This window comes from Apium graveolens, chromosome 3 (genome assembly GCF_009905375.1).
Source record: "Apium graveolens cultivar Ventura chromosome 3, ASM990537v1, whole genome shotgun sequence".
Classification (NCBI taxonomy): Eukaryota; Viridiplantae; Streptophyta; class Magnoliopsida; order Apiales; family Apiaceae; genus Apium; species Apium graveolens.
This window is the reverse complement of record NC_133649.1, coordinates 277147733-277174525: the sequence shown is the minus strand read 5'-3', so window position 1 is coordinate 277174525 and position 26793 is coordinate 277147733. Positions and strand designations below refer to the sequence as shown.

Genomic DNA, 26793 nt, shown 5'->3' with positions numbered 1-26793 from the left:
AAAGCGTAATACAATTCATGAGTATCACAAGGGTATATCAAGGTATGTATGAGGAATGGCTTCCAGCCTGTAAGAGGATCAGGTATTAGATGAATAATGATTTCACAAGGTTTAGTCCTTTGATGTTATAAGGTATGATTGAGTATAAAAATTTATGTATGTTCAAGCAATTTTGTTCCAGTGTTTGGTGTATGGTGGATATGTATTTTTGGAGTAGTATCGTATTTGTGTAGTTTAGTATCTGGTAAATCAACAATGGATGGTTTACGAAGAATAAGGCTTACATCTCAAAGATCAAATGATGTGATCAGGGTTCAAGTCTGAGTGATTCAAAGCACTTATAACATAAAGCAGAATTTATTTGAATACTAACAATATGTCACGAGAGAGTTTAGAAATATTTCCGATATATTTCGAGAAAGATTCAGAAGTACTTGCCTTATCTCAAATGATTCCAACTTCACTTGTACTTGTCTAATGATTCTATCCAACAACCATTTGTCTACTTTTTCTATGTCTCGCTTCTATTCACTGCTCACCTGCTTTATTTACTATGCTTCGATTCCATTTTTTGATCACCTGCATCCCTTTTCTACTGCCTTGCTTACTCTTCTAGGCATCATATGTATCTATCAATATTCGACTCACATTATTTTAATCTTCCCATAGATGTCATAAGGTTTTATCTACCCTTCGTTTCACCCAAATCCGATTTACTGATTAAAAACTATGACTAAAACAACCAATCAATAAGCACATAGCCATATATCACATTAATCAGATAGCGCATAGCACATAATATGCAAGGTATTCGATCAAAATAATTTTTCAAAGAAGATTCGGGATTAAAATGATTTTTCTGGTATTAATAAGAGTTTTTGAACGTTTTTTAGAATTAAAACAGGTCATTGAATAATTTATAAATAATTAATCAGTGTTCGAATACCCGAATCTGACTTTAAAATCATTTCATAATAATTATCGAACCTTGAAAATGATTTAAGATAATAATTTAAAGCTCGAAACTATTTTTTGAAATTTTTAAATCAAAAGAAATAATTAAATCCAATTAAATAATCAATTAAAATTAATTAATAAATAATTAAATCAATTAATTAATTAATATTTAACTTAATTAACCAAATAAATAAATAATTATTAATTACAATTAATTAATTAAATAATTCAAATTTATTTCTGAATTTTTAAATCATTAAAAGTATTTTTGGAATTAAAAATGAATTTTAGGAAATAAAAATAGAATTTTTGAATTATTTTAAAAAGCAAATCCCAGAAACATGATTTGGAAATGCAACTGAACAAAAGAAGATCAAAAGCGGGTTAAAAATCAGAAATAACGGGTCAACAATCGAGAATCCGGCGAGGTCGGGAAGTTCCGGCGACCTCGATTAATGATTAAATCGATACGTTTTGGTCTGGTTTTTGCTTGGAATTCATTTACAGCCTTCCCAAAATCACTAATCAAGTAACAATCATCACAAACCATACCTGGAACACAACCTCCGGCCAAAATCGACATAAACTCCGGCGAAGAGTTCAAGAACTCGATGAACACTATTCAAGAATCGTTTGATGCCTTACTATATACCAATCGATTGCAAATGAAGCAAGGAACACAACCCAATCATCCAAATCGACTAATAACCCCTAATTCTAAAACGCCTAATTTCAATTAAGAATATTCATACTATATAAACCCTAATTCAATTAATCCGAAGATCAAACCCCTATTTCTATATGTTATTGAACTCCAAATCGGTCATATAATATACCAAAATGATCAGGAAGAAAAGATCTACACTATTCAAACATCAAATAACACAAACAATATCTCGAATAAAAATTCATATTTTAATCCAAAATAATTTGAAATTAAAGAAAAATATAGAAAAATAACCTTTGATTCTGCAGTAAAACAAACCCTTGATTCTGATAGTACTCTTCAATACCTTCGATTCAGTTACTTAAACTCCAAAATTGGATATCGGTAACTGCCTTAAAATCTAGGTTTGATTATGAAGAACAATATGAATTTAGAGTTTTTCTCTGGAAATTATATAATTTTACTGTTTACAAATGATTATCTGTACAGAATACAATACTGTATTGGTTGTTTGTATTTACGAAATATTGGTACCCTATGGATAATATCGGATATAAAATATTACGTTTATTTGATAAAACAGATCCAAGTCGGTACCAGTTTTAGGATAATTATCCTAATTTATACATTCTGTAAATACAGACTTGGTCTCAGCGCTTTGGTTACACATATTACGAGAAGATAATATAATAGTTTAATCAAAAGATCCCGTTTCTCACAAGTACGGGTTTATTAATTTACCGAAACGAATATTGTATCGAAAATTTTGCATCGGGACCCGCACAGGGAAAATCGTACACCGGATCGAAGAAGTTAAAACATGGAAAATGCTCGGAATATTCTAATTAGGTTTGGAAAGAGTTTTTCCAAGATTTCCGGGTTGTAAAAACGTAAAAACGGTTGAAGTCGGGTGATTCCCGTTTATACAAAATAGTTTATAAATACTCGGAAAAATAATTTATAAAATCCATAAGTCATTTATAAAGCCATACAACAACATAAAAATTAATAGAAAAATATCACAATTATCTATATTTTATTTTGGACCTATAAAAAATAAAACACTCAAATTTTATCATATTTACATATCCAAACAGAGATATCACTTAACAGATAATTCACCAAAATTCATATAATAATCATAAAATATTTATTTATTGATAAAAATAATTATATGATATATCCCGGATATTACACTACGAGTGCATGCACCAACGTTGACAAAATAACGTATCTTGTCGACAAGTTAACACATATTAACAACAAAACTACATATTTTGATGATAAAGTATAACAACATATGTTAACGTTTGCAATTACATTTGAAACAAAATTGTACATAGAGAATGTATGACAACAAGTAAGAGGTTTACTTGACGACAAGTCAGAACAATTCTTTTTCCTAAGGAATTGTTTGAATAAATTTTACGTGATAATCATACGTGCAAGTATCTACAAAATATTATCAAAAAAATATATATATGTGACCTCAACAAAAAAGTGCAACTGATACAGTATGATCTAACCAAGCGAAATGATCAAGAGTTCAACAAAATGCAAAGGCATGAATAATTACGAATCAAAGACATTAAAATTACGATTAATATCCAGCAAATTAGATCAAAATCCCCCGCCTTAACGATAAAACAAGGATCCATTGTAGCAAGGCAAAAACCAAAGTACAAAATAGGAAGTCAAAACAAGTTCATAACTGAAATAAAACAATGATACGAAATCACTCCTCATTGGGGCTATCGTCTTTGGGGGACTTCATCTCCACGTCTTCATTGGGGGTTTTAAACTTATCCAATGGGAAGGCGTTATCAGGGAAGTCTTTATTGTAAATCTTGATAGTCTCAAACACGTCCGAAGTCTTCCATTCCCCCCTGTAAAACTTAAACATAGTGTCAACCCTGTTAGGCACAAAACACGTGCTAATATTTCACGCAAGTATACGTGTTCACAAGTAATATAGAATAATTTCAAGTTCGTTCCCACAGAGACTCAGACTAATTAAGTTTAATTAACACTCACTCACCAATGTACGATTACTTCCCAATGTCAAGACAATAGCACTTAAGATTGATTAACTAATTATTAACTACAATTAACTACTAGAATAAAACAGTTAAATAACACTTGAATTAACAATATCAAACACACATGAGATTATAACTTCATTACTACTTCCTTCAATAGTCATTGTTATTACCCTTAGCATGTAACAGTGATAATATTAATCGAACAACACGGAACTGATAAAAGCCAACTTTCTTTGTACTAATACCATTCTACCAAGCATCAACAATTAAGATAGAAGTTGAATAGGCATCAATTATGTTGAGACCCTATATGTCTACAGAATTTGACAACATAACGATTTAAGCACAAGTTATTCATTATGATTACACAGGGCAAGTAAAACGGTTAGAGTTACCTACTAATCATGCATACACATACATGAACCTATGCTAGCATGGCAAGTTCTAAATTTCAAGATTCACTGTCACTTCACAAGAGATTAACAGACTATCTTATATGTTCGCGACACACATAAGACGAATAAGCACAACCTATACTAGATATCATACAATCATCACAAACCAAGCTATTGAACAACTAACTAAAGAAATCCATAGTAAATCCGTTACGATCCCATGATCACGATTAGCCCATGATAGAACTCATCGTCACCATGGTTTCATATAAAAATATGATAATAACGCACAATATAAACTAATAAAAATACTTATTAAAACCAGAGTACGTCACAAGAGTAATAACGTTCAAAGTAAGAAAACTAGCATCCACTGTTACAACGAATAAAAGAATCACAAGAAAATGTATGCTTCCTCTTCTTCGTTGCGATGTGCTAAAACGGTCTTCTTTCTTCTCTCCTTGCTCTCTCTCCTTGCCCCTTGCTTGATACCACACGTCATGAAACGTCTCTGAAAATTACTTATATAGAAGCCCACAAGAACCTGCCGTCTCAGAAGTCCATCAGAATAAGAAGTGTAAAAATCAGATTTTAATTTCCCGTCTCTGGGCGGCCGCCCCAGCTCCCAGGTGGCCGCCCCAGATCCTGAGCGGGTGCCTAGTAGGCTACTGGAAAATATCACATTCTGCTCCTAATTTCTACTGCATTCTGCTCCTAACTTCCCATAACCAATGCCAAGCACTTCCTAGGCTTATTTTCGATGAAATCTTTCTACATACGCAAGTTATACCCTGAAATGCAAAACACTAGAAAAAACACATCAAATACACAAAATACTTGATTTCAAGACATCAATTCAAGCCATTATAAGACGTTCTAAGTGGTATAAAATGCCACTTATCACATCCTCAAACTTAAATCGATGCTCGTCCTGAAGTGTCATAGACTCAAAAACAAAACAAAAACATGCATGAATGCAAACTACATGAAATGCAGGGATCCCCCTCACAATGACTAAACCAACCAACTCATGACATCTCAACAAATGCAATTAGGCAACTAAAGGTCAATCAAACCACGCAATCTAACACACAACTAAAAACGTGGTGTGTGCGGATGCTTAACAGATATGCTTCGAAACTAGATCAATTATCATGACTCGATTATCCTCAAGGGAATCACATGATTATACGAAGAATAAATTCTAGACACAAAATGACTTATAACACTTCAAGATCACTGGAGCTTATTACGGAATTATGCTTTTATTTAACAAAATAAACAAATGCTTATTTTATCGTACAATGAGTGAGGTCCACGAAAGACTTATGCAATGGCATCCATTTAACGAGCGTTAGGTTAGCGGATCCCATACTATAAAAGCCTTAGGTCACTAGGCACAAAGTTCCCTAAGAACTTAATAACTCAAATACCAAAGAGCCCACTCGTGATCGATTATGCATTAAACTTTATTTTTCTCTTTATTTTTCTTTTTTTTTTCTTTTTTTTTTCAAATTTCTGAGCAAGTGCGTTTCGCTCCCTCTTGCTCAACCCTAGACTACTCGCATAAAAATACGAGTCGGCTACTAGCCATTTGACGCCTAGCCACAACAAGCAATGAATTCCAATTTTCACTCCAAGTTTTTCTTTTCATGCCTTTTATCATTAAGAGCCTATCATAAATTCTAAGCATAATCAATAGATTAACCTCAAAAACCATCAAACCATGATAACAATCTAGTCCCTAAGCATACTCTAAGACTTAGTGAAATTACAAGTGTTTCTAGCATGCATGTCAACCTACAAGATTCAACATCACTCTAACGCTATCACTACACTCGCATCAATATCACAAATCAATCGGTAAAGCAACGCAAAAGGGATCATGATATATGCATGAGCTAAATGAAATGATAAATAAAGCTATAAAATAAAAAAACTATATGGCAAAAAATATACAACTATATGAACTAAACTATCATGAATATGCAACTACATGACACACACACAAATATGCTCATTAACTACCACCCCCAAACTTAAAATCTTTACTGTCCCCAATGAAGGTAGTAGAATGGAACACAGGGTATACCTACTCGGAGAAATCATCATCATCACCCTCAGAGGGTGGAGTGTTAGGAGGCGGATAAGCAGAGTCCTCACCAAAAAACGGGCCATTGGATGTCAGCTCCAAGGCCTCTGAAAGCAGTCCCAAGTACGAGGGTGAGCTCCTGAGCAAACCTACTCTGCAACTCGTATATCGCATCCATCCTCCTCGATAGCTTCCTGTACTGGGAATCAGCCATCCCTGAACCAGCACCTTTCTGGGCTCTAGAAGAGCCTGCCTCATCACGAGCCTGACTGGGCCTAGCCATAGTAGTACCAACTGCTGGTCGTCCTCCTGGAAGACGATATCCCAAACCATACTCTTCGGGCTCTCTACCCTTCCACTCATGCATCGCATTCAGAGTCACTGAATCAATAGGAGCGGCCGGCATCTACAGCTGCTCATGAGAAGGCCAGTGAACTCCAACTGCTCTGCACAGCTTCGTGACAGTATATACATAAGGGATGTTGCTTTGTGTCCTCCCCCTCAAAAAATTTAAAATCCCTTGGTATATGAACTCACCAAGGTCCACATAATACTCCTCATTCAAGATCCCCCATAACAACCTTGCTCTCTCAACTGTAACCTCATGTGCATGCGAAGAAGGCAAAATATTAGCACAAATAAAATCATTACATGCACGGGCATACTTGTTCATCGCAACCGCCGGAAAAGAACGATACTCGTTAGATCCCATCTTAAACTTCCACACCATGCCCGGCTAACAGAGAGTAGCACAAATCAAATCCAAATCAAAATCCTCGGGGGTCTTCTCATTCCAGTCCTCCTCTCCGGGCTTCCTTTGTCACTGCCCAATCACACGGTGAATCGCCGCGGGCTGATAATCAATAGTAAGCCCACGAACAACAGTAAACCCATTCTTGTCCGCCTTTGCGTTCGCATAAAACTCGCGAACCACACTCATTGGAACCGCATCTGGCGACTCACAAAAAGAAATCCACCCTTTCTCCGCAATCATCGACAATAACTCACCATCCCTCCCCGATGGTAAATATCCCCTCTCTTTCAGAATCGGCTTAGTCAGAAGCCTAGTATACTCCTCCTCAGCAGCCCTATCCACCAAACGGGGCCTCGCAGCAGTTCTCCTCGAAGAATCAGCAGTGGGAACGGTGCTGCTGCTATCAATAGTTCGAGATCACTTAGGTGCCATTGAAACTGAGAAAAAGTATTTGAGAGTTGTGTTTTGAGTGTAGGAGAGAGTTTTGAAGTTGAAAGTACATGGGAGTGTATATGGAGGAGTTGTGTGTATATATAGGGTAGGATTTAGGGTTAAAATTAGAGTGGGAGTGGGGTTTGTGGGAGAGAAATCGTGGGTTTGTGGGTTGTTTGCTGTGGGTTTTTATGTTTTTTTATTTTTCTGATTTTTTTTTTGTTTTTTTGTAAGGATGGAAATTTTTTTCAGACAGAAGGGTGCCAGGAGGCCGCCCGGGATTTCTAGGCGGGCGCCCCAAACTCCAGGAGGCTGCCCGGGATTTCCAGGCGGGCGCCCCAGGGGTTTCTGGAATTTTTTTTTTCTGCCCATATTTTCTGATTTTTTTGTGGTTTTGGATATGGTACTAACTTCTAAGGGTTCCTAAAGTCTCAAATCTTGGGTTGCCTCCCAAGGAGCGCTTCTTTTACGTCATTAGCTTGACGTATAGTACTCCGATCAAGTTGACAATAAAATGACACTAACCACTTCCCGGTTTGTCGTGTCCCCATAATAATGCTTCAATCTCTGACCATTAACCTTGAATGCTTGGCCCAGATCATTCTCAAAAATCTCCACCGCTCCATGTGGAAACACAGTTTTGACGATAAAAGGTCCAGACCACCTTGATTTCAACTTTTTAGGAAAAAGTCGGAGACGAGAGTTGAATAAAAGAACTTGTTGCCCCGACATAAATGACTTAGGAGATAGCTTCCTGTCATGTCGCCTTTTTACTTTTTCCTTGTACATTTTGTTATTCTCATACGCTTGAAGTTAAAATTCATCAAGTTCATTTAACTTAAGCATTCGCTTCTTCCCAGCTGCATCTAGATCAAGGTTAGCTTCTTCAACGCCCAATAAGCCTTATGCTCTAGCTCCGCAGGTAAATGACATCCCTTACCATAGACAAGTTAAAACGGGGACATCCCAAGTGGAGTCTTGTATATTGTTCTATATGCCCAAACAGCTTTATCGAGCTTTAAAGACCAATCTTTCCTTGATGGACAAACAACTTTCTCTAGAATGCGCTTGATCTCTCTATTAGACACTTCAGCTTAACCATTAGTTTGCGGATGATAGGCAGTAGCAATACGATGATTCACATTGTAGCGCTGCATCATAGAAGTGAACTTACGGTTGCAGAAATGCGACCCCTCATCACTTATGATCATTCGTGGAGTTCCAAACCTTGTAAATATCTGCTTATGAAGAAAATTCAATACTACCTTTGCATCATTTGTCGGTAGAGCCTTGACTTCCACCCATTTCGAGACATAATCGACTGCCAGCAAGATGTACTGATTATTACAGGATGAGATAAATGGTCCCATGAAATCGATTCTCCAAACATCGAAGACCTCAACTTCAAGCATCATATTTAAAGACATCTCATCATTTCTAGTAAGATTCCCAACTCTTTGGCAACGATCACACCTTAAAACGAACTGATGTGCATCCTTAAACAATGTAGGACAGAAAAAACCTGCTTCAAGAATACGAGCTGCTGTCTTTTTACCACCATAATGTCCACCATAAACTGTAGAATGGCAGTCTCGTAATATCCCCTCCGTCTGACAGAATGGGATACATCTCCTGATGATCTGGTCAGCTTCCTGTCTAAACAAATATGGTTCATCCCACATGTACCACTTTACCTCATGGAGAAACTTCTTCTTTTGAGCTGCATTCATATTAGGAGGCATTATATTGCTGACAAGATAGTTCCAATATCTGCGAACCATGGCTCTTCCTCCTGAACCGCAAACAACTGCTCATCCGGAAAAGATCCGTTGATCAATGTCTGATCATGGGAAGTAGAATCGGGATTCTCCAATATAGAGAGATGGTCAGCTACTTGATTCTCAGTACCTTTTCGATCCTTGATCTCTAACTCAAATTCCTGTAGCAAGAGCACCCAACGAATAAGTCTAGACTTCGAATCCTTCTTTGAGACCAAATAGCAAATGACAGCGTGATCAGTGAATACTGTCACCTTTATCCCAAGCAGATAAGATCAAAATTTTTCGAAACCAAAGACTATAGCCAAGAGCTCCTTCTCAGTAGTGGTGTAGTTCATTTGAGCTCCATTAAGTGTCTTACTAGCATAGTAGACCACATGAAAAAGATTATTCTTGCGCTGCCCAAGAACTGCTCCTACTGCATAATCACTCGCATCACACATCATCTCAAAAGGTTCTGTCCAATCAGGTGCCGTAATTATTGGTGCAGTTATCAAACTCTTCTTGAGAGTCTCGAATGCCACCAAACATATATCATCAAATTTGAAAGGCACATCTTTCTCGGGCAAGTTGCACAACGACTTAGATATTTTTGAGAAGTTCTTGATGAAACGCCGATAAAAACCCGCATGACTAAGAAAACTACGGATTCCTTTCACAGAAATAGGTGGTGGAAGATTTTCAATAACTCCCACCTTGGCTTTATCCACCTCAAGGCCCTTGCTAGAGACTTTATGCCCAAGAATAATGCCTTCACGTACGATAAAGTGAAATTTTTCCCAATTGAGCACCAAATTAGTTTCCACACACCTTTTTAGCACCGAACGAAGATTATTCAAACATTCATCAAATGAATGTCCAAAGACGGAGAAGTCGTCCATGAACACTTTGACATTATTTCCAATCATATCAGAGAATATAGCCATCACGCATCTCTGAAAAGTGGCAGGTGCACCACATAAACCAAAGAAACTCTGTAAAAAGCAAACATGCCAAATGGACAAGTGAAAGTAGTCTTTTCTTGGTCTTCTGGTGCAATACAAATCTGATTATAACCCGAATAGCCATCCTGAAGACAATAATACTCATGACCAGCTAACCTGTCAAGCATCTTATCAATAAACGGAAGAGGAAAGTGATCTTTCCTCGTGGCTTTGTTCAAATTTCTGTAATCCATGCATACCCTCCATCCTGTAACTGTTCGAGTGGGGATGAGCTCGTTCTTCTCATTTGCTACCACAGTTGTACATCCTTTCTTAGGTACACATTGCATGGGGCTCACCTAAGAACTGTCAGATATAGGATATATGATTCCTGCATCCAGCCACTTCAGGATTTCTTTCTTCACCACTTCTTTCATGATAGGATTGAGTCTTCGTTGTTGCTCAACAGTCGGCTTACTACCTTCCTCTAGCAGAATTTTATGCATGCAGTACGAAGGGCTGATCCATTTTATATCTGCTATAGTCCATCCGATGGCCGATTTGAATTCTCTCAAGATCCTCATAGCTTATCCTCCTCACTACCTGAAAGGTCAGATGCAATAATAACAGGCAAAGTAGATGCATCACCTAAAAAAGCATACCTCTAGTGTTCAGGCAATGGTTTAAGCTCCAAAGTAGGTGCTTTCTCAATAGATGGTTTGAGCTTTCCCTCAGTATTCTTGAGATTAGTATTACCAAGATATTCAAATGACATGTCTAGCTTTCGATTCCAAGGAGAAGCATTTAGATATTGTAGTTGCTCATTGCCTTCCTCATCTTCACTGTCAAATTCCCCCACTAAGGCTTTCTCTAAGGCACCAGACATTAGCACATGATCAAGTTCCGAAGTTACCGCAGAATCAATCAAATCCACCTTTAAGCACTTCTCGTCTTCTGTAGGGAATTTTATCGCCTTGAATACATTGAATATCATATCCTGATCCTGCACCCTCATAGTAAGTTCGCCTTTCTGCACATCTATCAAGGTACGACTTGTAGCCAAGAAAGGTCTTCCCAAGAATATGGGAATCTTCTTATCTTCCTCGAAATCCAGAATGACAAAGTCTGCAGGGAAGAAGAGCTTATCCACCTTTACTAATACGTCCTCCACGATGCCTCGTGGGTATGTAATAGAACGATCAGCCAATTGTAGAGACATGTAGGTGGGCTTTGGATAAGGCAAATTCAGCTTTTTGAAGATAGACAATGGCATCCGATTGATGCTTGCTCCCAAATCGTAAAGGCACTTGTCGAAAGACAACTTGCCATTGGTGCAAGGAATGGTAAAGCTACCTAGATCTTTAAGCTTTGGAGGTAATTTTTGTTGCAGCACAGCACTGCACTCTTCCGTTAGAGCAACAGTATCAAGATCATCTAGTTTCACCTTCCTTGAAAGAATACTCTTCATGAATTTCGCATAACTAGGCATTTGCTCCAGAGCCTCAACGAAAGGTATGTTGATGTGAAGTTTCTTGAACACCTCCAGAAACTTACCAAATTGCTTATCCAGCTTTTGTTTTTGAAATCTCTTAGGAAAAGGTGGTGGAGGATAGAGCTGTTTCTCCCCTGTATTACCCTCAGGCAGAGTGTGTTCAACAGTAGTCTTCCTTGGTTCCGCCGCTTTCTCCTTTTGCATCTCTTCTTCATCTACAACCTCAGCTCCTTCTTCTTTTGCTTTTCAGCATCAGCAACTTTTCCAGACCTTAAGGTAATAGCTTTGACTTGCTCTTTAGTTTCCTTCCTGCCTGACACTTCAGTATCGCTGGGAAGTGTGCCAGGTTGACAATTGAGCACGGCATTGGCTATTTGACCGATTTGATTTTCCAAGGTCTTGATAGAAACAACCTGACTTTTGCACAACAGCTTTAGCTCCTCGAAATCAGCGCTAGAAGGTGGAGCAGCACCTCCTTGTTGAGGATATGATTGCCTTTGAGCATAATGCTGAGGTTACGTGAATCCAGGTGGATTTAACTATTTACTTATAGGTTGCTGAACAGCATTCTGATTGTTGCTTCAGCTGAAATTGGGATGATTTCTGTTGTTAGGATGATAAGTAGCTGGCACAGGCTGCTGCGGTCACTGATAATTATTCACATACTGAACAGATTCATTAACAAGAGAACACTGATCCGTAGCATGAGAGCCTGCACAAAGATCACATACCATAGCTATCTGATTGATTCCATAGTTGGCTAAAGAATCGACCTTCAAAGACAGTGCTTGGAGCTGCGCTGCAATAGCTGTAGCTGCATCAACTTCCAGAATACCTGCTACCTTTCCAGGCATCATCCTTTGAGTTGGGTTTTGATGCTCGTTTGCAGCCATAGTTTCAATAAGATTATAAGCCTCAGTATAGCTTTTGGCCCACAAGGCGCCTCCAGCTGCTACATCGAGCATGGGCCGAGATTGGGCCCCCAAACCATTATAGAACCCAGTGATCACCATCCAGTCAGGCATACCATGATGTGGACACTTTCTCAACATCTCCTTGTAGCGCTCCCAAGCTTCACACATAAATTCTTTTGGTTGCTGCGCAAACTGCGTAAGAGCACTCCTCATAGCTGCAGTCTTGGCCATTGGATAGAATTTCACCAGAAACTTTTGCGCAAGATCTTCCCAAGTAGTGATGGACCCAGCTGGTTCAGAATGTAACCAGTCCTTAGCTTTATCCCTCAGAGAGAATGGGAAAAGCCTCAGTTTGATACCCTCATCAGTAACACCATTATATTTGAAAGTACTACAGATCTCGAAAAAATTCCTGATATGCATGTTGGGATCTTCAGTCACAGCACCTCCGAAAGAAACAGAATTTTGCACCATCTGAATAGTGCCCGACTTGATTTCAAAAGTGTTAGCCTAAACAGCCGGATGAAGGATGTTTGACAGAATGTCATCAACTTTAGGTTGAGAAAAGTCCATAAGAGCTGGATCTGCTGCTGGAACTATACGATCACCCATGATTATCGGTTCTTTCTGCTCACTCTCTTTATCCGAATCTTCAAAATCTATCTTCTCCTGAATATCAAGAACTGAGTCTGTCTCCTCAGCCGTATCTAAAGTCCTCTTGCGAGTGCGAGAACGTGTTTGCATAAACGCTCGCTAGAGTACCTGAAACACAACCGGAAATAATAAGTAACAAGTCTTAATCAATGAGTCCTAATGACCACTGATGGAAAGTATATTAACTAAACAAATACGTCGAGTCCCCGGCAGCGGCGCCAAAAACTTGTTGGGCACAAAACACGCGCTAATATTTTACGCAAGTATACGTGTTCACAAGTAATATAGAATAATTTCTAGTTCGTTCCCACAGAGACTCAGACTAATTAAGTTCAATTAACACTGACTCATCAATGTACGATTACTTCCCAATGTCAAGACAATATCACTTAAGATTGATTAACTAATTATTAACTACAATTAACTACTAGAATAAAACACTTAAATAACACTTGAATTAACACTATCAAACACACATGAGATCATAACTTCATTACTACTTCCTTCAATAATCATTGTTATTACCCTTAGCATGTAACGGTGATAATATTAATCAAACAACACGGAACTGATAAAAGCCAACTTTCATTGTACTAATACCATTCTACCAAGCATCCACAATTAAAATAGAAGTTGAATATGCATCAATTATGTTGAGACCCTATATATCTACAGAATTTGATAACATAACGATTTAAGCACAAGTTATTCATTATGATTACATAGGGCAAGTAAAACGGTTAGAGTTACCTACTAATCATGCATACACATACATGAACCTATGCTAGCATGACAAGTTCTAAATCTCAAGATTCACTGTCATTTCACAAGAGATTAACAGACTATCTTATATGTTCACGACACACATAAGACGAATAAGCACAACATATACTAGATATCATATAGTCATCAAACACCAAGGTATTGAACAACTAACTAAAGAAATCCATAGTAAATCCGTTACGACCCCATGATCACGATTAGCCCATGATAGAACTCATCGTCACCATGGGTTCATATAAAAACATGATAATAACACACAATATAAACTAATAAAAATACTTATTAAAACCAGAGTACGTCACAAGAGTAATAAGGTTCAAAGTAAGAAAACTAGCATCCACTATTACAACGAATAAAAGAATCACAAGAAAACGTATACTTCCTCTTCTTCATTGCAATGTGCTAAAATGGTCTTCTTTCTTCTCTCCTTGCTCCTTGCTTGATACCACACGTCATGAAACGTCTCTGCAAATTACTTATATAGAAGCCCACAAGAAGCAGCCGTCTCAGAAGTCCATCAAAATAAGAAGTGTAAAAATCAGATTTAAATTTCCCGTCTCCGGGCGGCCGCCCCAGCTTCTCGGGCGGGCGCCCCAGCTCCCAGGCAGCCGCCCCAGATCCTGAGACAGTGCCTAGTAGGCTACTGGAAAATATCACATTCTGCTCCTGATTTCTGCTGCATTCTGCTCCTAACTTCCCACAACCAATGCCAAGCACTTCCTAGGCTTATTTTCGATGAAATCTTCCTACATACGCAAGTTATACCCTGAAATGCAAAACACTAGAAAAAGCACATCAAATACACAAAATACTTGATTTCAAGACATCAATTCAAGCCATTATAAGACGTTCTAAGTGGTATAAAATGCCACTTATCAAACCCTGGTCCTCATAATCTGCCGATACACTATCTTCTCAGCATCAAAATGCATGTCATGTTCAAGAGACTGAACTTTAGTGGAAAATTCGTCAAACTCCTTCTGAAGATCGTCCAGACCAGCTAGCCTCTCCTTGGCAAGGTTCTCTGCAGCTTCCAACCTTTTGACACAAGACTTATGCTCCTCCTCGAGCTCTTTGGCCATTTGAATTTTGTGATTGTAGAATTCACGAGAAACCAACATACTTTGGAGTGTCTACACGAAGCAGGAAGAAATATACGTCAATAATTATCAACAAAAAACATTATATAATGAACAAGGAAAAGAGAAATGCACGTAATAAAGGAAAAGTTATGCTTACGTGGAAGGAGTAATCAGCTGCGTTGTCAAGAATATCTTCAAGCTCCTTGGCAGAAGGTTGCTCCATTAATTATGGGAGCACCATGTCATCAAGTAAGTGAGCAAAAGTATGAGGGTCAGCATGAACTGGATATCTTTAAATCAGGAGTGGCATGGGGATATCAGAGCTAATGGTGGTCACCGATGGGTTGACTCGAACCTTTTTAGTCAAAGGGCTAATGGGAGGACTGAACAAGGGACTCGACAATATAGGGCCTTGGATGACTCGGTTTTAGTAGATCTTTCCTCACAAGATCTTTTATTGAACAAATCCTTGCCAGAAATCAAAAGGGGCTTAATGATGGGGGGATTAAACCCTACAATTAAAAAACAAGGTTCAATCCAGGATATCAAAAAAATCCAAACAGATAAGGCCAACAAGAGATATGTCATGAAAGAAAGGAAAAAACATATACCTTTAACATATTTCGTCATGTACTCATTCTAGCGTCCTGATTGCTTTTGGGGCTTTCTAGAGTCTCAGAAGATAAACTTTGAACCGACTGAGATAGCTTGAGGCAGCAGAGACGACTAGTTTACCCCTGGCTCTATGTGCAATATTCTTAGATCCAGCTCTTTTCAAAGTACCACTTTCACCTTTTGTTTGCAACTTCTTCAAATTAGCAACAAACTCCTCAACATTAACTTTATCAGCATTACATATGGAACGTCCGAGACAATTGGGCCACAGTCTCTCAGAAACAGGCAAAGACCGAATCTTGTCAACGGTGGCCTTAGTAATGACATCATTATCATCAAACTCGAAATCACAATCTATAGAAATAAATGATGCATGAGTATGACAAGTGGATTTTATATCTACTTGGAACGCTTTATTACAAGCTTAAGTTGGTGTTTTGGACTCAAGTTGTTAGTATTTTTGATATGTTTTTGTGTTATTACATTACAGGCATCAGTTAAATGAAAAAAGGAGCTTTTCAAAGAAATATGCTGAAAAGAGATCAGAATTAAAATTCTAGGTCATCCTCAAGTTATAGAAAATCTCGTTAGCTTCACGTGGGCAGTTGAATCGCCTAATTCTGACGAGCAGAACTCAAGATACGGCCAAAAGAAGAATTGTTAGAAAATTTCCAGAAGGTCAGCGCGACCGCACCAGAACCAGCGGGCCCGCGCCGCTGAAATCACTATTCAATCACGGCCGCGCCCGAAATTAGCACGCCCGCACCCCGTTTCTCTACCAGAATCTTGATTTTAGTCAAAATTGAAGATTTTGAGAGTCCTGGTTATCCTGGAGCCTATATATATCAATAAAAAGACGTTTTCAACAACAAGGAGCGAAGGGAGAGCCATACGAAGACCTAGAAGAGCACAAGACAGCTACATAGAAAAAGACTTTTGTATTCTTCAATATAGTTGATACTTTGATGCTTTTTTTCGATTTGTCTTTAAACCCTAGTACTCTTATATTGTATAATATCATGTTTTCATTAGAACTCACGGCGACGATGAGTTCGGTTATGAACTAATCATTATCGTGGGGTTCTAACAGATTTACTTATGGATTTCAATAGTTAATTTGTTCAATATCTTGGTGTGTAGTGATTGATTGATATCCTAGTATTGATTGTGCTTATTCGTCTTATGTGTGTAGCTAATATATAAGATAGCGTGTTAATATTTATTGAAGTGACAATGAATATAGAGATTTAGAACTTGCCATTCTAGCATAGGTTCATGTATAATTGTTATGCATGATTCATAGGTAATTTTAACCATCTTACTTGCCCTATGTAATCACGATAGATAACTTGTTCATTAAACCTTTATGTTGTCAAATTATATAGACATATAGGGTCTCAACATAATTGGTGTCTATTCAGCTTATATCTCTTTTATGGATGTCTGGTAGTAGGGTATTCGTACAATGAAAGTCGGCTTTTACTAGTTTCGTGTTATCTGATTAGTTGTCATCACCATCACATGCTAAGGTTAAGAACAATGACTTTGAGTGAAGTAGTAATGAAGTTAGAATCCCATGTTTGTCTCATATAAGTAATTCAACCTCAATTCTCTTAGTTAATGCTATTTAGTATAATCTCTTAGTTTAATCAAAACCCAATTTGTTATTTGTCTTAGCATTGAGCGATAACCATGCATTGTTGCATAGGTGCATAAATTGAACTTAACCTAAACCAGTCTATGTGGGAACGAATCTGATTTATATCTTATACTACTTATGAATGCGTATACTTGCATGAATTTTAACACGTATTTTTGTCCTAACATGTTTTTGGCGCCGCTGCCGGGGACTCGGTGTTAATTTTTAGTTTATATGCTTATCATCAGTGGTCGTTAAAGTTCACTGACTCAGATTCTTTTACTTTCACGGTTTATTTGTTTGTGTTTCAGGTACTCATTACAATGGGAGATCCAGCAGCACCAACGAAAGCGTTGCTGGATTTTTCTCAACCCAAGATCAATGACATTCAATCTAGTATTGTCCGACCAGTGATCACAGCTAATACCTTTGAGATCAAGCCTGACGTAATTCAGATGGTGCAGAACTCAGTTCAATTTGGGGGTGCTCCAACGGAAGATCCCAATACGCACATTAGGGATTTCATAGAGATCTGCGACACCTTCAGGTTCAATGGTGTTTCTGAAGATGCTATAAAGCTTAGGCTTTTCGCATTCTCTCTGAGGTATAAAGCTAAGTGCTGGTTACATTCTCTGTCAGCAGGTTCTATCACCACCTGGGAGGATCTTGCTCAGAAGTTTCTTACTAAATTCTTCCTCATGGCAAAGACAGCTGCAATCAGGAATGCTCTTACTCAATTTGCGCAACATTCGGGAGAATCTATATGTGAAGCTTGGGAGCACTACAAGGAGATGCTTAGGAAGTATCCTCATCATGGAATGCCTGATTGGATGATCATCAATTGCTTCTATAACGGGTTGGGAGCACAGTCAAGACCCATGCTCGATGCAACATCAAGTTGAGCATTATGGGCAAAGAGCTATGAGGAAGCTTATGATCTAATTGAAATGATGGCTACTAATGAATATCAGTATCCAACCCTGAATTTGTCATGGAGCAAGGTAGTAGGAGTTCTTGAAGTGGATACAGCTTCGGCTACCACTGCTCAACTAAAGGCATTATCTATGAAGTTCAATTCTCTGGCTAACTAAGGTGTTAATCAGATAACCAGTGTTTGTGAGTTGTGTGCAGGTTCACATGCCATGGAGCAATGCGCTATATCTAGTGAATCGGCTCAGTTTGTGAGCAACTTTCAAAGATCGCAAGACCCAGTTCCAGACACTTATCATCCTGATAACTGGAATCATTCTTACTTCAGCTGGAGCAACAATCAGAATGTGATACAACAGCCGTTCCAGCAGTTTGGAAACAAGCAATTCAATCCTCCAGGTTTTCAGCAATAATTTGCATCAAGACAACAACTCCAACAACAAACTCATGAAGGTGCAGGTCAATATTCAAATGAAAAATCTGAATTGGAGGAGTTAAGGCTTATGTGCAAAAACCAGGCTCTTATATGCAAAAGCCAGGCTATTTCTATCAAGACTCTGGAGGACCAAATAGGGAAAATTGCTAATGCCTTATTGAATCGACCACCAGGAACGCTTCCTAGTGATACAGAAGCCAATCCAGGCAAGAGGGAAGTTGAAAAACAGGTGAATGCCATCACCTTGAGTTCTGGAAAGGTTGCAAGTGTGACGACTGCTAATTTCAGCGACATGATTAAGTGAATAAAGTATAATTTTGTGGTGTAATTATAAATTATGTGATTAAATAAAGGGATAAATGATTTTATTGGTTAATTGTCTTTATTATATATTAGTAACTGGGAACGTAAAATGACCCGTTCCAGTTTGATGAGTCAGCTTAGGGGATAAGCTGTGTTACCAGGGCCGTCAGGTAGAACGGAACCCATCTTAAAAGGGATTAAAGTGTTTAAATGCGAACTATGTGCTATTGTGTGAAATGTAAATTTTTAAGTACAGTAAGTGTTATATTCTAGTGACGTGTCAGTTGGTGTAGAGGATTGATTGTGAAGTGTAATTGAAACGCTTAGCGTCAGGGCTGTCAAGCAGAACGTGACCCGTTACGTGAAAAGGGGAATAATAATAATAATAAAAAGGGAAATTTTGTGATGGAGTATGAGTCGTGATATGTGAATATGTGCTATTGCTTGGAAATATGCTTGATTATATGCTCTGTTGATTTTTAAATGATTTTAAGGGATTTATTTGATTTAAACTAAGGTTTATTGAACCTTTAAATATTTTATAAAATTATCCGAGTATGTTCAAGGTGTGAAGTTGGTTTGGTTATCTTCAAAATAGTCCTAGAGACTTTATAAAAATTATAGACGGATTTATTTCGTAATAAGTGTATTTTAAAATGATTTTATTGAGTAATAATTCTATTTTGAGCGGAATCTTGTAAAATCCATAACAAATAAACCGTACGCTCAAAAATTATTTTAAAAATATGGATGAAAAGCTAATTTCAAGATATATATTCTAAAAGTGATATTCATGGCATGTTTATCTTTTCTAATTCAAAAATATATTAATCAAATTCGTTTTTGATTAAGGATAAAAGGAAATTAAGAATTTAGATTCTTTTTAAATTATCAACTTGCCCTTGCATGCATTTCCACTCACAACATGAGAGAAGGTTAGATGTGTCATTTCCTACCCCACTATATCCATTCAACTTAACCAAATGACCATACTATCCTTGCATGTATTTTGTGCTAATAATGAGAGAAGGGTACAAGAGTAATTTCTCTTTTCCACAAACTTGTAAGTATAAAAGGAGAGAAGTTTGGTCATTTCCATTTCATTCTATCTCTTTCCTTTCTCTGTCTCTCTTTTCTCTCATCTCTCTTTCTCTCTTCTCTCCCGAACTCTCTCCCTCTCGGCTCTCTCTCTTCTCTCATACACTCCCTCTCTCTCTCTCTTACATGCAAAGCCTAAATCTAGTTGGAAATCAAAGTTGTCACCATCAATCTTCCTTATTTCTCATTCTCTATCTGTTTACCTTTTTGCATGTAAGTGTTTAAGCTATTTTTGAAATCAACTTCTTTTGATTTTACCTAAGAAAACCTCAATTTCTTAGTGCATAATCATAAAAGAAGTATAGTGGATGTTGTATTGTATTTTCTTTGGTTTTATTTGATGATGGTTCAAATTTTGATGTTAAAAAGGGGTTTTTGATTTTAAATGATGAGTTGCTTAATTGTTTTAGTGTTAAACTTGATATTAAATATAAATATTTGTTTCATGAGTTTAGTTTGATTTGTAAAGAAAATAAGTTGAATGGTTAAGTTAAGGGTTAAAATGAGTTGAAATTGTGATTTAAAGCCTTGCATGTCAAAAATGATTTATGCATGTGTGTTTTTTTGAAAACCCGAATGGGTCTTATGATTGAAATGGATTAAGTTGATTTTGTTGGCTTATATGCTAATTGATTTAGCTACTAGTAATAATTGACATGATTACTTGGTTGTATGTCAATTTTGGATTGCGTTTATGTTGATTTTAGGTTCGAATTTTTTATAATTAAAAGAAGGTTTGATTTTGATTTTGATTGTGATTTTGATTCGTCTTTTGGATTAATAAGGATGAGACTTGATTGTATAAGTGATTCTTGTACTTGCTTGTTACTAAAAGAGGATTATTTGTGTTTGATTATGTGTGATTGTAATTGAGTACACTTGATTGTGTTTGGTTGTAATGGTCGAATGGTTAAGGGTGTAAAAGAGGTTGATTTGGTCATATGATTTCATAAAGTAAATGCATGTAAGATTACTAGAGATTATTTGGTTTATTTGATGGTTTTAGTTCGAATAATATGAAATAAAATGAAGGATTGAGTCGTCTTGATATGAGATTGTATAATTGTTAATATAACTCGAGTATAAAGTTTGGATACAAGGATTATATGCTATGTGTCATAATTGCGATGCAATATATGATTCGTTGACTATTTGGTTAAAGTATACGAGTTATGGTATAAGCGTGCTTTGTGTTATGATTGAGTATATGTACTCTTAGGGTATTGCGATAATGGGAAATTGTTAAGCATTCCGGGAACGTCGAACGGGAATCTAATTAGGGTTTTGATTTTTGGATTGTAGATTCGGAGCATGAGGGCATTCAGGCTAGGAAATGGAAAGGTGTACTAGGTGGCGGTAGTTCAACCCTCGTGAAACAGGAAAGCAAATTCAGGCAAGTAACTCTGCCTACTTGTATAAGTTGTGTATTGAAAGGATATTGTTAATGTCATGATAGAGTATTGATGTTTTATAACACTTGTAAACCCGTTATTGATTCTTGAGAAACCCTAGTTATTGTTCTTTGTGAACCTGTTATTGATTCTTGAGAAACCCCTATTATTGTTCTTGTAATGACTTGATATGATTATTGTTCAAACCTTTATAGTAACCTTTTTATTCATATCCTGATCACCTATTGATACCTTGAATTCTTATATTGAAAGAGGAGACGTCAAGAGAGTTGACACACATAACAACGTAGCAGACCCACTCACAAAGCCACATTCTCAAAGTCACTTTGATTGTCATAAAGACAAGATGGGTATTAGATACCAGAGTGATTGGCTTTAGTACAAGTGGGAGATTGAAAGAGATGTGTCCTAAGTCCAATCATGTATGATGATTTAGGAATAACTTTTATGTAATCTGTTTTGATTTCATTGATATTAATAAAAGACTTGTTTTGGTTTTATTACGGGCTTTATCTATTTAAGTGTTTAAATAAGATATACCATAGTTTAGAGTAAAGCTTTTTATGGATTATGATGAGATCATAATAATGAGACCTAAAAGATGATAACTCTAAACTTAAATATTTCCTGGTCATAGGATTACTAACTGGTAATTGGTAATCTGCAAAGATCGGTACATACTATGCTTGCTTCATTATGAAGGATATCTGTTCTCATAGATATTTGTGTGGTGACACTATAGCTAGTATGTAGGTGCTTATTATAGAATAAGTTCACTGAACATGACTCACACAGCTGAACAACTGATGCAGTTCACTCACGTGTCAGCAGTTGTTCACATAGTGATAGTTGTACAAGTATCCTTAGACTTGAGGTCATCATAGTCATCTTGTGTACACTGAACTATGCTTTGGTTTAGTTCTTAGTCTCCGGGGACAATTATAAGGGCTCTACTGGGTATAGGAATTTGTACACGAAGATAGTGTATGATCAATAAAGGATCTACCCCTTCCAGTGAAGGAAGAGAATGTTTAATGCTGATCCACTTATGCTAGTTCAGGAATCTCTGGCCAGAGTGAATGAAATTAGAAAGGAGTTTCTAATTTACATTAAATAGAACTAAGCATAGTGAATGGGAAAGCAAATGATTAAATAAGATAGGCTTGACATAAGTTCCATGCCTTGTATTTAATCATGACATTACAGGGTAGAAGGAATTGATTGTACGGTAACTACTCACTGAATAGGTTCTTGGTATTCTAAGCAGTGAATTCGTATTATCCGGATAGTCGCGATATGCTGAAAAGTATCCCTCACGATGTAGAATAAATATGATTAATTTAATTAATCATATTTAATGAATTAGAGAATTTATATAAATAATGATAAAATAGTTTTATTATTATTATTTATTTCTACTACCGGCTTAATATTGAACCTACAGAGTCACACCATAAAAGAGAATGATTTAATGGTGGAGGAATTAATTAATAATGGCTGATAATTATTTATTTGTGAAATAAATAATTAATTAGCAGATTTAATAATTGATTAAATGAGAATTAATTAATTCTTAATATTATTAATTAAGAATTTAATTTTGGAAATTAAATCAAGTGAGAAAATTATTTTTCTAAAGTGTTTAGAAAAGGGATTAATGATTAAAAGGTGTTTTAATTATTAGTTAATTGGTTAATAAGAATAATCAATTAAAGGGTTAATAATAATATTTATGGAAAATTTTCAGCTAAAAATTTTGCCTATAAATATACTATTATAAACCCTATTTGCCTCAACCCAAATAATTAACCCTAATTCTAAAGTAGAACAAGAGGGAGGCAACTAATTCTCTCAACCTCTTCCTCCTCCATCACATTGTACTCTTGGTAGATACCGGTGGAGTGCTTCACACTTGAGGAGCAGCTGCTAGGGATTTCCGTTCATCGTTCTTGGATCGCTATTAAAGACCTCCATCTTTCCATTAACGTAAAGCTTCTTAAGGTAAACATACTGAACTACGAATTAAATATTATTTTTCGCATGGATCCTGCGGAGGGTTTCGTTTTTTTTTAAAATTTAAATTTACGTTTTCGTTGCGTTTATGTTCTAAAAACCCTTCATCTACTTCAAAGGTCTGTGAAAACAAGGGCAATGGGCTGGTAGCAGAAAATGAAGATTCTTTGAGCCAAGATGATATGGATGATATTGATGAACATCTAGCATTTCTTTACAGAAGATTTTCCAAGCTCAAGTTCAAGAGGAACTTTGGAGCAGCTAATCCAAATAGAAACATGGTGGATAAATCAAAATTCAAATGTTTCAAATATGGCTTGGCAGGGCACTTTGCCAGTGAGTGTAGAAAGTCAGATTCCAGCATGAAGAAGTTTGAGCCTGTGGATTATAAACAGAAATATTTTGAGTTGCTCAAACAAAAGGAAAGGGCTTTCATTACACAAGAAAATGACTGGGTAGCAGATGGTCTGGATGGATGAGTATGAGGATGTCAGATATGTCAATCTAGCCCTAATGGCCAATTATGATAAAACAGAGACAGGTTCTTCAAGTAATCAGGTAATCACCACTAACCTTGCACATTTATCTAAAGCTGAGTGTAATGATGCAATAAATGACATGTCTACAGAATTATATCATTTGCGTGTTACACATAAGTCTCTCACTAAGGAAAATGCTAAAATTAAAAAAGACAACTTGTTTTTAAGTGAGAGAAATAATGTGCTAGATTCTCAGTTTATTGAATTTGAAAAACTGAGAATTGAGTGTAAGATTGATAAGGATGAATTAACTGAGTCCTTGAAGAAAGAAGAGATTTTGAAGAAGTAGCTTAAACGAGAACAGGAGGTGATTAAGGCATGGAAAACATCTAGAGATGTTCATGCTCAAATCACCAAAGTTCAAGGTATTGAGTCCTTTTGTGAAGCAGCCTGGAAGAAGAATGAGGAGAAGCTGGAATCCAATTTGGTTGAAGGATTGCTAACAGATAGTGGACTCGACGGATGATGAGAGTCATCCAGTCGGATAATCAAAAGGATTATCCGTCGAGTGACATAAATCCTTATCCATCGGCTGTGAGCAAACATGTGAGTAAAGCCAAACTTACCAAGTTAAATGAAAAATATGGATCAGTTTCCAAAAACTTTATTTCAAGAGAATCTAGTCAAGTGAGGAAGGAGAAGAAAGTGAATGTTGGTCATCTGTCTATCAAGTAATTGAATGACAGACTAGAAAAGATTGAGGTTAAAATAGAGGCTAAAAGGAAAAACAATATAAATGGTAAAGTAGGGATTAACAAACATAATGTAATAACTCAAATTGTTGAGACCTTGTAAAACAGTTTAATGAATAGTAACCCTGACAGACGGGGAAAAAAATTTTGAGCCCACATTCTGCAGTGCGTGAGAAAATGAGTTTCAGAGTTGATATTATGATTATACGTACCAAATGAGTGTATGTAAACGCTATTAGTTTTTGAAAAAAACGAACTTTGAAAAATGACCATATTTATGAATCATCGAGGATTACGGGAATCCCAATATAATTACAAGATTAAAACCCTACGGATTTATATCCAAGTATGATAATTCAAAATATAAGGAATAAATGCGAAAGGAATTACATCGCGAACCATTTACGAGGAAGTATTACGAAAACGTTTAAGCGATCGAGTGAACGCGTAAACTGATTAAATAAACATAACAGCACTAACTAACCATGGTAAGAAAGTAACCATGGTTACTTTATCAAATAGTGAGCTAGATATAGGATAATCAACCAAGGCTAATGAAATAGTAAGCTAAGGAAGCTAAAACAAGTAGCTTAGCTTGTAAACTAGGAAGCTACTTAGATTTGTCCATGGATTTGGAAACAAGAATAAACCTAGGATTCTAAACTAGAGAATATCAAATAAATATAAGATATCACCAACATATTTCATTGAAGCAACCAAGGAAGCAAGCATAAAAACACTTCTGCTCTCCCCATTTCTTCCATTCGACTTCTTCTTCTTCACCAAGGAATTCAAAATCAAATCTCCAAGTTCTAGCCATGGATAAATCCTCCCATTAATTCTCAAGTTTCCTAACAACCAAATTAAGGTAAGATAATTCTTTGATCTCTTTTTATCAAGGTTTGATGGGTGAAATAAAATCAACAAAGTTGCTAGTGAATAGTATGAATAGTAACTCTTCTTTGGTTTCTTGATTTCAATGGTGATTTTAGGTTCCAAAAACCATAACAAGCACTCCCAAGAATCCACCATCCTCAAGAACACATCTCAATCTTTCAAGAAAGGTAAAAATCTTTGACCCAACTTTATTTAAGATTCAAATTCAAAATCCTTTTAGTATGTAGTTATAAACCTAGTTTTAGTGGTGATATTGTTAAGATCTTGATGTTTAGTTAAGTAGATTTAAGGTTGATTGTTATTGCCTCAATAACATGATGTTCTTTAGAGGATTTAGTGTGTTGATGATGATATGGTGATTGTTGGTGGTAGTATAAAGATTTAAGGCGTAAATGAAACTCCGATCATAAACGTAATCTCGTTAAAACGAACAAAACGTAACTTTAAGTTTCTGCAGAAAGTCCCGAAGATGTAAACTGTAGTTTTTTGAAAAATAACCATTTATTATGATTTAAATGTTATAAGGATCATTGAGGTGCTCAAATCGCTTGATTCCGATTTACAGATCAAAAGTTATGACCGTTCTACTAAAAGTGATTTACGCGGCAAAAATTGCTACAAATCACGAACTTTGAAAAATTATAAAGGATCGACTTAAAAATATTCATAAATTATGAAATTTTTACAGAGCGTATCATATTGAGTTTCCTAACTTCCATAAAAATTTCAAGTGAAAATAATTATTTTTCAGTTTTATAAAAATATCAGAGCAGAGACCGCGCGATTAGAAACCGTAGAATCCATAAGCGGAGCCGACGGCGAAAATGAAAATGAACTTAAGATTCTTTGAAAAATGAAGCGGCCATGATGTGAATAAGGACTTAAAGGAATAATAAGGATAAAATAAGTTCAGAGGGTGCATAATAATTAGCACATGAGTGCGGGTAGCCGTAAATTAGAACGGGACCTAACGAAGTGAATTATGTTATGATTATAGATTTCCGAGCGGAACCTAGAGCATCCTCCACCTCGAGATACCCAGGCAAGTTTACGAACCCAACTCCACTTACTATTGTGTTGTGAAAGGATTGTTTTATTGTCATTGCATAAATACCATGTTTTCCATGATACATAGTTATTGAATTTTGAATAATATAGCGATGTTGTACGATAATTATATGTATCGTAAAATATTTATTTCCGCTTTAAGTGTGATGTATAATTATAAGACCGAGAGTCGGTCGGGATTTTATG

At 36.5% G+C, this 26793-nt stretch overlaps 2 non-coding genes across 2 annotated transcripts; one reads left to right on the top strand and one right to left on the bottom strand.

The window, feature by feature from the left end:
- The first annotated feature begins 12555 nt into the window (after window positions 1–12555).
- LOC141715822 (small nucleolar RNA R71) lies at window positions 12556–12662 on the top strand. Its single transcript, XR_012572570.1, has one exon. It is a non-coding gene; the product is annotated as a small nucleolar RNA R71 (small nucleolar RNA).
- Window positions 12663–17932: 5270 nt separating this feature from the next.
- Window positions 17933–18039, bottom strand: LOC141715356 (small nucleolar RNA R71). The gene has a single exon (XR_012572122.1). It is a non-coding gene; the product is annotated as a small nucleolar RNA R71 (small nucleolar RNA).
- Between the last annotated feature and the right edge of the window lie 8754 nt (window positions 18040–26793).